This window comes from Loxodonta africana, chromosome 3, assembly GCF_030014295.1.
Source record: "Loxodonta africana isolate mLoxAfr1 chromosome 3, mLoxAfr1.hap2, whole genome shotgun sequence".
Classification (NCBI taxonomy): Eukaryota; Metazoa; Chordata; class Mammalia; order Proboscidea; family Elephantidae; genus Loxodonta; species Loxodonta africana.
Genome location: NC_087344.1, coordinates 134860426 through 134875920, shown reverse-complemented (window position 1 = coordinate 134875920; position 15495 = coordinate 134860426). Strand labels below are relative to the sequence as shown.

General features: G+C 40.5%; 1 long non-coding RNA gene across 1 annotated transcript in view; it reads left to right on the top strand.

Moving 5' to 3' along the window:
• Window positions 1–13915: 13915 nt before the first annotated feature.
• LOC104846006 (uncharacterized) overlaps window positions 13916–15495 on the top strand; it is a 40417-nt gene continuing 38837 nt past the window's right edge. The window contains exon 1 of the long non-coding RNA XR_010321441.1: window positions 13916–14970. This is a non-coding gene — a long non-coding RNA (uncharacterized LOC104846006). The remainder of the gene's footprint in view (window positions 14971–15495) is intronic.

Genomic DNA, 15495 nt, shown 5'->3' with positions numbered 1-15495 from the left:
TGAAAAACAAGTGATAGGATCTGGGAACTGAGGAGTCAGGAGATGGCGATATCTGGAGACCAAATTTCAATGATGCCAGAAGGGACCCTAAGAATACCTTGAAAAGCTCATCATGACTGGCAGGCAGTTTGCAAGACCACCTCAAAGGAAAATTAAAAATTCTCCAGATTCCTCAGCCTTAGCCTTTCTTTCCCTATAAAACCCTCCGGCTGGCCTTTTTGGGGCAGACAGAATTTGGGAGGAACCTATCCCCTCTGTCTCTTGCATACCAGTATTCAATAAAGCCCTCTTGCTGCTTACCTCCCTCCTGTCTCAGTATTGGCTTTGCGGCAGGCGGCTAGAACCTGCAATTTGGGGTAACACTAGTAGCTGGGATTACCACTGGGGATGGACCTGGGTAGTTGATCTGAGTGGGAGGATAACTAATTTTACATTGTGCATTTTATACAGTGTTAATTTATTACTCTAAAAATAAACAGCTGCTAAAATTAAAACTGAAATAATAATACATGGAATGGGAACGTTTCTGTGACAGAATGAAGGTGTTTAATGCCACCACAAATAGCGTAAGTCAGCTCAACTAGAAGACTCTGCTCATGACAACAAGGATCTGGAAAGCAGGACGCGTGTGTCCTAACTTTGTCTTCATTATGGCCTTTCAGTAAGGCCTTGACACCCTAGTGCCTAATTACTTTTCAGATATAAAGTCTGAGATTTTTCTGGAATAGCCTCTAAATTCAATCCCCCCAAATTACAACATTGGTAAATTAAAAGCAGAATTTTTCTTTAGGGTCTACTTAACTTTTTAGGAATTTCTATAGCGTGCTTTAGGCCCTGCTGTGGCTAAAAGGAACTCCTTGTAATTCCACAAGCTGGACATGTTACTGTTACCGCAAATCGTGGATTTGAGCCACCTGCCGCAAAGCCAATACCGAGACAGGAGGGAGGTAAGCAGCAAGGTTTTATTGAACACTGGTATGCAAGAGACAGAGGGGATAGGTTCCTCCTAAACTCTGACCCAAAAGGGCCGGCTGGAGGGTTTTAAAGGGAAAGAAAGGCTAAGTCCGAGGAATCTGGAGAATTTTTAATTTTCCTTTGAGGTGGTCTTGCAAACTGCCTGCCAGTCATGATGAGCTTTTCTAGGCATTCTTAGGGTCCCTTCTGGCATCACTGAAGTTTGGTCTTCTGACATCACCTTCTCCTGACTCTTCGGTTCCCAGATTCTATCCCTGTTTTTCATCTTTAGAGAGAAAACATAGATTAATCTTAAACCTTTACAACATCATGAGAGAACAATCAGACAGAAAAGAATTGCAAGGCATGCTATAGCTCACAGGGGTTTCATCAGTTCCCATAAACATTATCTATTCTACCATCTGAATGTTCAAGCAATATTTTCCCATTTCAGTACCTCCTGACTCTGGGTCTTTTCACACAGTATAAAAAAAAAAAAAATTTTTTTTTTTTTTTTATACAGTATACAGGTATCTTAAAACAACCTTGCTTCTTCACTCTGTATCCTTTGCTAATTTCCATTCCTCCTTGCCCAAAACCAAACCTGTTGCCCACGAGTTGATTCATATCAACCCTATAGGACAGAATAGAACTGCACCATAGAGTTTCCAAGGAGCACCTGGTGGATTCAAACTGCTGACCTTTTGGTTAACAGCTGTAGCACTTAACCACTGCACCACTAGCGTTCCTCTCTGTTCCTTCATTAAAAAAAAAAAAAAAGCCCATTGCCATCCAGTGGATTCTGATTCATAGCAACCCTATAGGACAGAGTAGAGCTGCCCCATAGAGTTTCCAAGGAGCACCTAGTGGTTCAAACCGCTGACTTTTGGTTAGCAACCATAGCGCTTAACCACTATGCCACCAGGGTTTCCTCCATAAGGGGTCCTATTTCCTGACTTCCTAAGACTGGATGCGGTGTCCCTCTGTGCTGCCATTATGCTATGATGTCACTTCTACCATAGCAATTTTTATGTAATTACAAATATTGATATTACCTATTTAAAAAAAAAAAAAAAACCAGTGCTGTTGAGTCGATTCTGACTGGAATCCGATGGTGGAAGTAAAGATAGCTCCTTGTTCTTCTTCTTCCTCGTATCTTTAGCTGTTAGCACAGAACCTATTACATAAAAATCAGGTGTTAAAAAAAAAACTGGTTGAATAAACTCGTGAGATACCATCCAGTAGCACCCCAATTTAAAATTTGCTCATTACATTAGCTACTCTCTAGGTTTTGAAAAAGGACACAGTTTGGGGAATTATGCAGAAGGGACTCAGTGAAGCGGAAAGCACAGGCACACTCCTCTGAACCTGACACCCTATTCCTTCTGGGGTAGCAGACACAGCGTGTGCTCTGTGCACCTCAACCTTCTCATCCACTAAAACCACCCAGGAGTGAAGTCACTGCCTTTGCTCACAGGCAATTATGAAGGTTAAAATAATAAAGGATGCGAAATAATCATGTGCCTTTCATTTTCAGCACAGTTCTATCAGCTTGGGGTGCTTCTGCCGAAATGAAGGCTTGCTTTGCTGTGAGGATCAATTTCTTACTGAAAATGATATCCTCAGATTTGCAGAGTTGTGGAATCTGCACAATGGCCAAAGAGTCATCAGACAGCATCGGTGTGGTCAGTCTTCATTTCTCCCATCTTTCTCAATCTTAGAGGCACAACTCTGCGTTTTTGAGGGTTGTGAGACAATGCTTAATCATCTCCCAGTTTCCTTCCCCTGCCAAAAAAAAAAAAAGGAATGAGAAGTCCTGCAGCTGAGCCAGGATCACCCAGAGGAATGTGCCTCATATTGTACATCGGGATGGTATGGTGAAGGAGATGATGGACTCAAATAAGGTCTACTTCCCATTCAAATCTCCCTACACACATCACCAGCAATAAGAATATGAAACAATCAAGAAGGGAATGTTGAGGTGAAATTATAGCTGTTTAGAGATCAAGAAAGGAGCCGTGGTGGTGCAACAGTTGAGCGCTCAGCTGCTAACTGAAAGATTGGTGGTTCAAATCCACCCAGTGGCTTACAGGAGAAAGATCTGGCCTTCTGCTTCCTTAAAGATTACAGTCAAGTAAAAAGCCTTGCACACAACCGAAAATTAACAAATTATTAATTTGTTGAAAGAATAGAAGATCTATTTCAAGCACTTTTTCAACAGTTTTGGAGGAAGGCAGCTTAACATCCATTCTTTCACAGGGTTTTTTGATGTAGCAAGAAGTTATCGGCTTTAGCCCTCTCTACATTCTTTTATTTCTCAGACTTAGTCTATAGCCTACTTTGGTGGTGCTGCCTTCTTACCTGTTAGGGTGAGCTTGACTACCCTGGCAGAATTTATTTCCTAAGAAAACGCTTCAGTTTTGGGAGGTGGGGTAAGGAAGAAAATCTGTTAAAAATTCAAAGAATGTAGATATACACTTGTTTAGGAATATCAAAAACAGCTTAAGGAGGTAGGAGGGCTGACCAGACAGTATCAGGTGGTCTCCTCAGTGTCTGGATGGGCAGGAGCTGTGTAGAAATATAACCAGCACAGGAATGTCTCACTACAACTGGCTGATCCAGATTCCAGCACAAGCCACCTCTGACATCCTAAAAGGACCCTAAAAGCCTCAGGGCTCAACTAGTTCTTCTAATTATAGGGTGTTGATTGGAAAAGTTGAGCACATGGATTCTGTAAAATACTAATAGTTTCAGAAAGCTTTGTTTGTTAGTTCAAACTGAATACAGAATCTCTCCCCTTTTCCCCAAAGCTATAGGTCCATGGGCCAGGACCAGGGTATCAGGATCTCTCCACACATGACTTAACCCTGTCAAAACCAACACTTGAGGACAATCCTGATTGTGACATGGGCTCCACTTTTCCATTTAGCATTTGGCTTTAGCCTTGATCCTGTAGAGTTTCTGTTCAGGGATCTTGCCCAATACCCTTGTAGAACTATGGGTGTGACTTCTCCAACTGCTCTCTCAAAGACAGGGAAGCTTAACTAAAACTCCACTGAGGTTAAGCCCTGATTGCCTTGGCTGGGCTTCCTGAAGCTCTTGACCTGCTTTAGATTCTGTTTCACACTGTTCCTGACACCCACAGGAGCTCTCTACAGTCTTAACCCTTGGATTTTTTTCCTAAAGTTCATTGATTCAAACCCACCAGTGGCTCCACGGAAGAAAGATGTGTGTCTTGTTCTGTAAAGATTTACAGCCTTGGAAATCCTATGGGGGCAGCTTTATTCTGTCCTATAGGGTTGCTATTAGTAAGAATCGACTAAACAGCAGTGTTCCCCCCCAACCCCCAGGGGTTGGGAAGAGGAATTTTATGAAGCCAAATGTCATTTGGCAGATGTCGAGTTCATTTGGTAACATTGGTAGTCCCTGGTGGTTTGAAACCAGGTTTGAGTTACAATGAAAACACCCTCATATGAAATTCTACCATTTATAAATATATTGAATATAACAAGTAGATAAGGACATATAAATAACATGTCTGAAGCCTCAGGAGGTCCCTCTCTATGAAGCAAAGTCTCACTCCGAGGTGGATGTGATTAGATTGTGTGGCAGGAGCTCTGGTTTTGAAGTTAGATCAGGTGGCAGGACTCTATCTGGAGTGGAGAGAAGCAGGACAGCAGGTTCTAATCCTGGATCACTGCACAGGTAGATGAGTTAATAGGCTTGTCATATTTTATGTCCTGTTCATACATGGGCATAGGTCTTGTTCATTTCTTCTAACAATCATGTAATTCAACATCAACTCCTTATTTCTACCAGCCCTTAGGCCAATTAACAAACTGCTGTTAATTGGAGCCCCAGTGGCACAGTGGTTAAGAACTTGGTTGCTAATCAAAAGGTCAGCAGTTGGAATCCACCAGCTGCTCCTTAGAAACCCTATAGGGTAGTTCTACTGTGTCCTAAGAATCTGCCACTATGAGTCAGAATCTACTGCAAGGCAAAGGGTTGAGGTGGTTGTTAATTAAGGAAAAAAATGCTACATGTGTTAAATCACCAACTCTTAAGGGGATCTTTCCAGATTAGGGAAACCCTAGTGACACAGTGGTTAAGAGTTTGGCTATAAACCAAAATGTCAGCAGCAGTTCAAATCTACCAGGTGCTCCCTGAAACCCTATGAGGCAGTTCTACTCTGTCTTATAGGGTCACTGTGAGTGGGAATCCATGGCAACTGGTTTGTTTTTTCTTTTTCTTTTCCAGACTAGGGCAATTCATATGCTAATTAACTCCCTCAGGGGTGTAAATTGGTGTTAGCTTTTAAATATACACATCACAATTCTCATTTGGAAATGTTTTAAAGTAAATTACCACTTGTGTAAAATAGTAAACTGCCCCAGTTCCACCTGCCATTGTCAAAAAACATTGCCTCCTTCATTTCCTCACCAAGATAAAACACTACTTTTTGGTCCCTGTAACTATATCCAAAAGGAGCCCTGTTGGTGGAGTATTAAGTACTTGGTTGCTGACTGAAAGTTCATCAGTTCAAATTCACCAGCAGCTCTACAAGAGAAAGATGTGGCAGTTTCCATAAAAATTTATGGATTTAGAAACATTATGGGGCAGTTGTATTATGTCCTGTACAGTCACTATAAGTCAAAATCGACTCGACAGCAACGGAGTTTGGGTTTTCGAACTATATCAAATGCCCCTAGTTTGTGTCCCAACCCAGGGGATCACTACACACTCTCATTCCAAGCAGTCTTTCCTATCTAACCTATGTTAGTATAAATAAATCAACTGTGCACAAACACAAACATATGGCAGACTTCATATGCAGTCTTAGCTTATTAAATACGTGTCTAACTCGACGGCAGTGGGGTTTAACAAATAAATAATCAATGAATTGCAATAGCTGATACCTGGTAGAAAATAATTCTCGAAATAAGTGATTTTCTTTTTCAAAAAGGAAATTATTGTTGTGTGTTTTTCTAGGATTGTAAAATAATTCCTAGTAATTGAAAAAATTCAAAAATACGGAAAAATATAAAAATAAAAAGTAATCTGTAGACACATCAATGAGTTAGAGATATTAATTTTGGGGTATATATCCTTTTAGACTTTTATCTATTCATTATTGATTTTTATGTTTTTTTTTTTATAAATAGAATCAGTTGGTACATACCATGAAATGAACTATTATCATTTTTTTATATCCTTCTGGACTTTTATCTATTCATTATTGATTTTTATGTTTTTTTTTCATAAATAGATTCAGTTGGTACATACCATGAAATGAATTATTCTCAACCAACATGTCCAAATTTATCTACAGACAATAACTTTAATTCATCTGGAAAGAGCTTGGGAGGGTGTGGTAGCAAATTAAATTCTTTCATAAGGCCAGTGAATTAAAGTCCAACTAACAAAGAAAATCTTCTCCATGACAATATGGGAAAAAAAGAACACTGTTTTATCATTGCATAAGTAGGACCAAGAACATGCATATACATTCAAGCAGATACCATCCTTTTATACTACATTATTTTTAGACAGCATGTAACATATTTCCTCAGGATCAATGGTATTCTGTTTTCCCATAAAAGAACTTTGTACGTTCCCCCATATAGTTCATTCTATGCTTGAGAATTGAGAAAGCCATTTGTTTAGTTAATTGCCTTCATCTGAAAGAACAGTGAAACTTTTCCCATCTCCCCGGCAAGCAAATGGTTACACCCTGGCTAGATCTCTAGGTTAAGCTGCTAGGGTGTCAGGGAGACTGAAGCTCTATTTTCCTGGGTGTCGATATTTCAAAAGGGATGGAGCCTAGATCATTGGAGACATCTCTGGATTGTAAAGCTAGCAGTGGTTTTATTTAGCCCCAGAGAGAGGTTTTTCTTTTCTTTTCTTTTCTTTTTTTAAAACATTCAGAAGTTTAAAGAAAGCAGGGCCAAGATAGCAGAATAGTCAGATGCTTCCGTCGTCCCTCTTACAACAAACACCTGGAAAAACAAGTAAATCAATTACATATGAGAGTCTAGGAACCCTAATCATCAAAGACAAAGCCGAAGAATCAGACAGAGAGGCTGGTGGAAAGAGAGACAATTCAAAAGCAGTGGAGAAGTACAGGTCATGAGATTACCAGAGCCCCGCGATCTGAGACTACAGCAGCACACATGGGCTGAGGCAAATGCAACATCCAAAGATGAGCCCCATCATATCAGGTGCAGCCAAGAAGCAGTGAATCTGCATTCACATCCAGAAGCAAGTAGGAGGGACACCAGGCCTGTGAAAGTTAAGTGCAAGCTTCTAACCTACCAGGCAGGGAAAAACTAACCCTTCTCCCTCAGAGTTGCACAGTGTAGAAATACCTGCTTCCCCTCACCCACTCCCCAGCCTGCTCTGCTGGGACACCTTCCACAGTATTCCATAATGCCAAGCCCCCTAAGCCTGGGACCTCAGGCTGTTATCCCCACACCAGTCATGCAGCATTAAAAAATGCCATGCCCCCTAAGCTGAGAATTCAGGGCTGGTCAGGAGGCTTTTCCCTTTGCCCACTCACTAGTGTAAGGGGTTCGTGGACTTGTAGCACCCTTCACCCCTGCCCAGACCTGCATGGGTCAATTCTACATAGCATAATCTCATTAGCATAGAACAGCAGGGCATGCACCTGAAGCTCATTTTCAACTGCAGCAGCCAAGGGGGAGCTACAGATTCAATACATTTCACACTGCCCTGGCCCATAAGCAGAGGCCTCACCCACCCACACTAGGGGCTCACAGGTTGGTGGTACCACCCACTCCATCTAACCACCCATGGACAGGGGTCTGAGAATTATTGGTGTCTCCCAGTCCTTCTAGCCAACAGTGCTGGGTGCCCTAGCATGGGCTACAACACCCCCTGCTATGCGCCCTAGGGGTTAGGGACACACCTACCACCTAGGCACCTGGGGGCAGCTGTCAGCCCCTTAACTTGCTCCACACATAGCCTTCCACTGCAGCCAGAAAACTGCCTGCTCCAAACACCCCTACTCAGCCCTGCCCACCTAGGACTGTAGGTGAGAATTTGCACCATGCACTCAGTGACCTATGACCTGGTCACCTGTGCTGAACCCCCACAAGAAAAAGTGAACAGACTCCTGGGCTCACACACCTAGTAGCTGCTCTGACCGCCTGGAGACAGAATATGAGAGCTTCAAAATGACAACAACTGAAGTAGCTCACATACCCAGCCTACATGGCCATATCAAAACAAAACAAAAAGTCAGGACACAGTAAAAAAATGTACGATAAATAAATAATTATAATAACTTATTGATGCCTTAGAGATAATAGTCAATATCGAATCACATAAAGAAGTAGGTCAAGATGGCTCCAGTAAGCTACCAAAATAAAGAACCAGAAAAATTTCCAGAGGAAGATAAGGAAATAGAACTACTGAGAAAGAATTCAAAAGACTAAAGACCTCTCCAAAAGATCAGGAAGAACAGCAGACAAAACTCAGACAAAGCAATAGGAGAACAATACAAGAACGAAATGACAGAATAAACAGGCTTCTTGAAACCATACAGAGGCAGCAACTAGAAATTAAAAGGATTAACAATAAGAGTTCAGAATTAGACAACTCAATAGAAAGTCATGGGAGCAGAATTGAGACAATGGAAGTCAGAATTAGCGAGACTGAAGATAAAGCCCTTGACACCAATTTATGTGAGGAAAAATTAGAAAAATGAATAATAATAAAAAAGAAAGCCTAAGAATTATGTGAGATACTGTCAAGAGGAATAACCTATGTGTCATCGGAGTACCAGGATGGGGGGATAACAGACAACACAGAGAGAACTGCTGAAAATTGCTGGCAGAAAACTTCTCTGATAGCATGAAAGATGAGAAGATATCTATCCATGAAGCTTAATGAACCCCATACAGGGTAGACCCCAAAAGAAAGTCACCAAGACATATCATAATCAAACTTGCCAAAACCAAAGACAAAGATAGAATCTCTAGAACAGCTAGGGATAAACGAAAAGTCACCTAGGAAGGAGAACTAATAAGACTAAACTCTGACTACTCAGCAGAAACCATGCAAGCAAGAAGACAATGGAATGACATATATGAAGACTTGAAGGAAAAAAAAAAATTGCCAGCTAAGACCAACTGAAAAAAAAAGGGTCATAACAGAATACCATGAAAAACTGTACTCCAACAGATTTGAAAACTGAAAGGAAATGGACACACTTCTAGAAACCCACTACCTACCTAAACTAATGCAAACCAAGGTAGAGAAATTAAATAAACCCATAAGAAAGAAGAGATTGAAGAGGTAACAAAACAAAACAAAAAAAAGCTACCACCACCACCGACAACAAAAAGCCCTGGCCCGGACAGCTTCACTAGAGAATTCTATCAAACTTTCAGAGAAGAGTTAACACCAGCACTATTAAAGACATTTCAGAGTGTAGAAAAGGAGTACTCCCAAACTCATTCTGTGAAGCCAGCATAACCCCGATACCAAAGCCAGGCAAAGAGATCACAAGCACACAAAAAATTACAGCTCACTATCCCTCATGAACACAGACGTAAAAATCCTCAACAAAATTCTAGCCAATAGAGTTCAACAGCATATCAAAAAAATAATACATCATGACCAAGTGAGATTCATACCAGGTATGCAGAGATGGTTCAACATTAGAAAATCAACCAACTTAATTCATCACATAAATGAAACAAAAGAAAAGAACAACATAATCTTATCAATCAATGCAGAAAATGCATTTGACAAAGCACAACACCCATTCCTGGTTTAAAAAAAAACTCTCAGTAAAATAGGAATAGAAGGGAAATTCCTTGACATAATAAAAGGCACTTATATACAGCCAACAGTCAACATCATTCTAAAAGAAGAGAAACTGAAAACATTCCCCTTGAGGACAGGAACCAGACCATTTATCACCACTCTTATTCAGCATTGTGCTGGAGGTCCTAGCCAGAGCAATAAGGCATGAAAAAGAAATAAAGGGCATACAAATTTGGTAAGGAAGGAGTAAAAGTATCCATATGTGCAGACAATGTGATCTTACACACAAAAAACCCCAAAGAATTCACAGGAAAGCTACTGAAACTAACAGAAGATTTCAGCAAAAATCAGTAGGATTCCTCTACACCAAAAAGAGAGCTTTGAAAAGGAAATCATCAAATCAATATCATTCACAATAGGCCCCAAGAAGATAAGGTCCTTTGGAATAAATCTAACCAGGGATGTAAAAGACCTATACAAAGAAAACTACAAAGTGCTACTGCAAGACACCAAAAAAGACTTGCGTAAGTGGAAAAACATACCATGCTCATGGATAGGAAGGCTCAACATTGTGGAAATGTCAATTTTACCCAAATCAATCTACAGATACAATGCAATCCTGATCCAAATTCCAAAGGCATTTTTTAACGAGATGGAGAAGCAAATCATCAACTTTATATGGGAAGGGAAGAGGCTCTGGATAAGTAAAGAATTATTGAAGAAGAACAAAGTAGCAGGCCTCACACTACCTGATTTTAGAAACTATTATACCACCACAGTAGTTAAAACAGCTTGGTACAGGTAAAACAACAGACACATACACCAATGGAACAGAATTGAGAACATAGACATATATCCATCCACCTTCGAGGAGCTTATATTTGACAAAGGCCCAAAATGGGGAAAAGATAGTGGCTTTAACAAATGGTGCTGGAGTAACCGAATATCCATCTGTAAAAAAAAATGAAACAGGGCCCATACCTCACACCATATACAAAAACTAACTCAAAATGTATCAAAGACCTAAATATAAAATCAATAAAGATCATGAAAAAAAAAATTGGGACAACTCTAGGGGCTCTAATATATAGCATAAATAGTATACAAGCCATAACAAAAAATGCACAAATACCAGAAGAGAAACTAGATAACTGGGAGCTCCTAAAAATCAAACACTTATGCTCATCAAAAGACTTCACCGAACGAGTAAAAAGAGAACTTACAGACTGGGAAGAAAATTTTGACTGCAACATATCTGATAAGGGTCCAATCTCTAAAATCTACAAGATACAGCAACACCTCAACAACAAAAAGACAAAAAATCCAGTTAAAAAATGGGCAAAGGATATGAACTGACTCTTCACCAAAGAAGACATTCCAGCCACTAACAGACACATGAGGAAATGCTAGTGTTCATTAGCCATTAGAGAAATGCAAATCAAAACCGCAATGAGATATCCTCTCAAGGCTGGCACGAATCCAAAAAACACAAAATAACGAATGTTGGAGAGGTTGTGGGGAGATTGGAACTCTTATGCACTGCTGGGGAATGTAAATTGGTGCAACCACTTTGGAAAACGACATGGCGTGTCCTTAAAAAACTAGAAATAGAAATACCATAGGATCCAGCAATCCTGCTTCTAAGAATATACCCAAGAGAAATAAGAGCTATCACAGAAAGACATATGTACACTCATGTTCATTGCAGCATTATTCTCAATAGCAAAAAGATGGAAACAACCTAAGTACCCATCAACAGATGAATGGATAAATATACTATGGTACATACACACAATGGAATACTACACAATGATAAAGAACAATGATGAACCTTCAAAACATCTCACAGCATGGATGAATCTGGAGGGCATTATGCTAAGTGAAATAAATCAGTTGCAAAAGGACAAATATTGTACGAGACCACTATTATAAGAACTCAAGAAAGGGTTTAGACATAGAAAAAAGCAGTACTTGATGGTTACAAGGGTGGGGAGGGAGGGGTAGGGTAAATCACTAACTAGATGGTAGACAAGGGTCAACTTTGGTGAAGGGAAGGACAACATACAAGGGAAGTAAGCACAACTGGACCAAAGCAAAATCAAAGAAGTTTCCTAGACATATCCAAACACTTTAAGGGAAAGAGTAGCTAGGGCTGGGGCCTCAGGACCATAGTCTCAGGGGACATCTAGGTCAATTTGCATAACACAGTTTATGAAGAAAATGTTCTACGACCCCCTTTGCTGAGTAGCGTCTGGGGTCTTAAAAGCTCACAAGCAGCCAGCTAAGATACATCTATTGGTCCCATTCCACTCAGAGCAAAGGAGAATTAAGAAAACCGAAGACACAAGGAAAATACTAGCCCAAAGGACAAATGGCCAAATGAACCAGTGACTCCACTAACCTGAGACCAGAGGAACTAGATGGTGCCTGGCTACCACCAATGACCACCCTGACAGGGAACACAACAGAGAGTCCCAGACAGAGCAGGTGAAAAATGCAGAACAGAACTCAAATTCACATAAAAAGACCATACTTAATGGTCTGACAGAGACTGGAGGAACACCCAAAACTATGGCCCTTGAATACTCTGTTAACCCAGAACTGAAACCATTCCCAAAGCCCACTCTTCAAAGATTAGACATGTTTGTCTAAAAAACAAACAGAAAACATGCGAGGAGCATGCTTCTTAGTTCAATCAGATATACGAGACCAAATGGGCAGCTTCTGCCCAAAAGCAAGATGAAAGGGCAGGAAGGGACAGGAGCTGGTAGAATGGATGCAGGGAATCTGAGGCAAAAAGGGGGAGTGTGCTGTCACATTGTGGGGATTGCGAGCAATGTCACAAAACAATATGTGTATAAATTTTTGAATGAGAAATTAACTTGAGCTGTAAACTTTCACCCAAATCACACACACACACACAGAAAATTGTTTCCAAAAATTAAACAAGAAAGAAACAGGAAATGTCTCCTCTTCCCCCACAGCTCTACAAGGGAAGAGTCCTCCATGCTGTAGAACTGATTCAAGGAATCTTATCAGAATCAGGTGTGGAATTAAGAACATTCAAAAAAGTTTATCCAGAATTGAAAACTGTTCTATTTTCCATTACCAAAATCTGTTGTTGAGAATGAGATTTCCATACATGCAGCACCATCGATGAATAGCAAAAACATTATGCTCAGTGAAAGAACCTGGATACAAAAGGGCGACCTGTATAATTTTATTCATGTGAAGCTCTAGGAAAGCCAAATCTAATCTATAGTGACAGCAAGTGGATCCACGTTTGCCTGGGGTCTCAGGGTATGGGTAGGGGATTGACTAGGAAAGGGCAGAGGGAACTTTCTGGAATGATGGAAACATTCTATATCTTGGTAGTATATACATTGCCAAGCCTCATCAAACTGTACACTTAGAATGAGTGCGTTGTATTTTATGTAGATTACATGTCAATAAAGCTGATTTTAAGTAATTAAAAAAAAAATTTTAGAGAACGGACTCTGTCCTACTAGTCTCCAAGGAAACACTCTAAAAAGGAAATGGGAAAATGAACACTTTCCAGCTTATAAAAACAAAACCAATTGTCACTGAGTCCACTCCAAATCATGGTGACCCCATGTGTGTCAAACAGTATATATTCTATTGTGTCCAGCTCCATTTGCTCAACAATACATTTGGAAGAGTCATTCATGTGGTTGGGTATAGCTGTAGTTTGGTCATTTTCATTGTTATAAAGCATCCCATTAAACAAATGCCCCACAATTTACTTACCTGCTCTGTTGTGGTTGGACATTTGGGTCATTTTCGGGGTGGAGGTATGAGAAATATTGTTGATAGGATCATTCCACACAAGGCCCTGGTGCATGTGTGCATATGCCTCTGTCAGAAATATCCTGAGGAGTGAAATGGCCAAGGCGTAGGGTACTTATTTCAAATGGATTTTAAAGTTTAAACCCCATGCAATGCCTTGCTAACTTGGTGCAGCTCAACGGCATTGGACATATTACCAAACTTCTCTCTGACTCCTTTCTCTTTCAACAACGGGCATAATAAATACCCCAGTGGTGTAGGATTATCTCGAGGTTTAAGTGAGATATGTAAAAAGTCCAGCCTTAGAGAGCAATAAATAAATAGGAAACATTTTATTGTTTACTCAGCAAAAACAGGAATTTTAGTGAAGTGGTTGATAGCGTAGGTTCTGAAGCAAGACTGCTTGGTTTCAAATCTTACCTGGTAGCTCTGTGATCTTATCTCTCTGTAACATTGTGTTGAAAGTATTTGTGATGAGAATTAGATGAGATAATCTACACAGAGGAATTATCACTAGCTTGAGTTAAGTGTGCCATAAATACGAGCTATCCTTGTTATTTTATTTGTTAAGCGCTCAGTGCCAAGACCTGGGCTAGGGCTGGGGATTCATAAATGTATAAGACACGGCCATTCCCTTGGGACACTTACAGCCCTCATTATACATGGTTAAGTAGGTCCATTGTGAATTGGTCTAATCTTCCAGGAAACTGGATCTAGAAGAATATTATATGAGGCTTTCTCATCCAGTTTTCTCCAACTGACCCCCAAACCTGAAAAAACGTCATTATGTTTAAAACAATCCAATGGACTTTTGTTTTTAATTGCAAACAGCCTCTAAGCTCTCTTCCAGTATTAAAATTTGAAGGTGCTAGTTGAGACATGGAGTCCCTGGGTAGCGCAAACAATTAAACAATCAACTACTAGACAGAAGGTTGGCAGTTGGAACCCACCCAGAGGCAGCTTGGAAGACGGGCCTGATGAACTGCTTCTGAAAGGTCACGGCCTTGAAAACCCTATGGATCAGTTTGAGAACAGACTCGAAGGCAACTAACAGCAATAAGCATAACAGCTGAGAAATAGTGTCAAAACCATGTACTAACCCACGCCCTGGGTTCCCACAATTCCTTTCATGGTTGTTGAGTCACCGCCTTTCACTGTGTACTTTCAGTTTCCTGTTAACTGATTTCTTTGCTGAGCTGGCTCTTTTGTGTCTATTTTTAGTCATCTGAGCTCAGAAGAAAATCTGGAAAGCCCTGGGACATTGGAAGAGTAAGATAAAAGCCCAAATTTCCAGTGAAAGAGAAAAGTGACAGAAAACCACTGCAGCTAAACTCAGAAGAAAGGGAAAGAAGGAAAGCACACTTAGGACTTTCTCATTAAGGCAGCTTGGTTTCCAGCTCTAAAGAATCTCTTCTCCAGGTAAGGCTGGGCAGGGTGGGGAGAAATTTGTAAAGGTCAGTTAGATTTCTTTAAAACGATGGCCCCCAAAATGTGCTGCAGCTGAGCTGGATGTGGAACGCCAGGCAGGTGGCATGTCTGTTAAGTGTCCACTGCCGTGCTTTCTGTTGTATTAGCCACGGGCAGAGATATGGCCTACACTGAGATTCGTGAATCTTTCAAGACTTATTTCTTTCTAGACACCTTTGTAAATTGCCTCTGTTTCTGACAGAACCTACTCAGTAAAGCTCAGGTTCCATCTCTCCCTTTATTACCAAATTTTATAGCTCTAGGTAAACAGAAGTTAGGCCACTTGGGATCTGCAAAAAAGAGGCAACATTATATAATAATTTGAAAAGTTATTGTGATTTGGGAGCTTATAAAACCTTTAAGCAGTTGCTTTTTTTGAGTCAGTAATTGATTGATTCCCATTTAATGGTGGTTTGCCTCATGCTATAAAATCAAATAGGCCATTACATTTCCAGCAGTCCCTGTGGGCCATTGTTG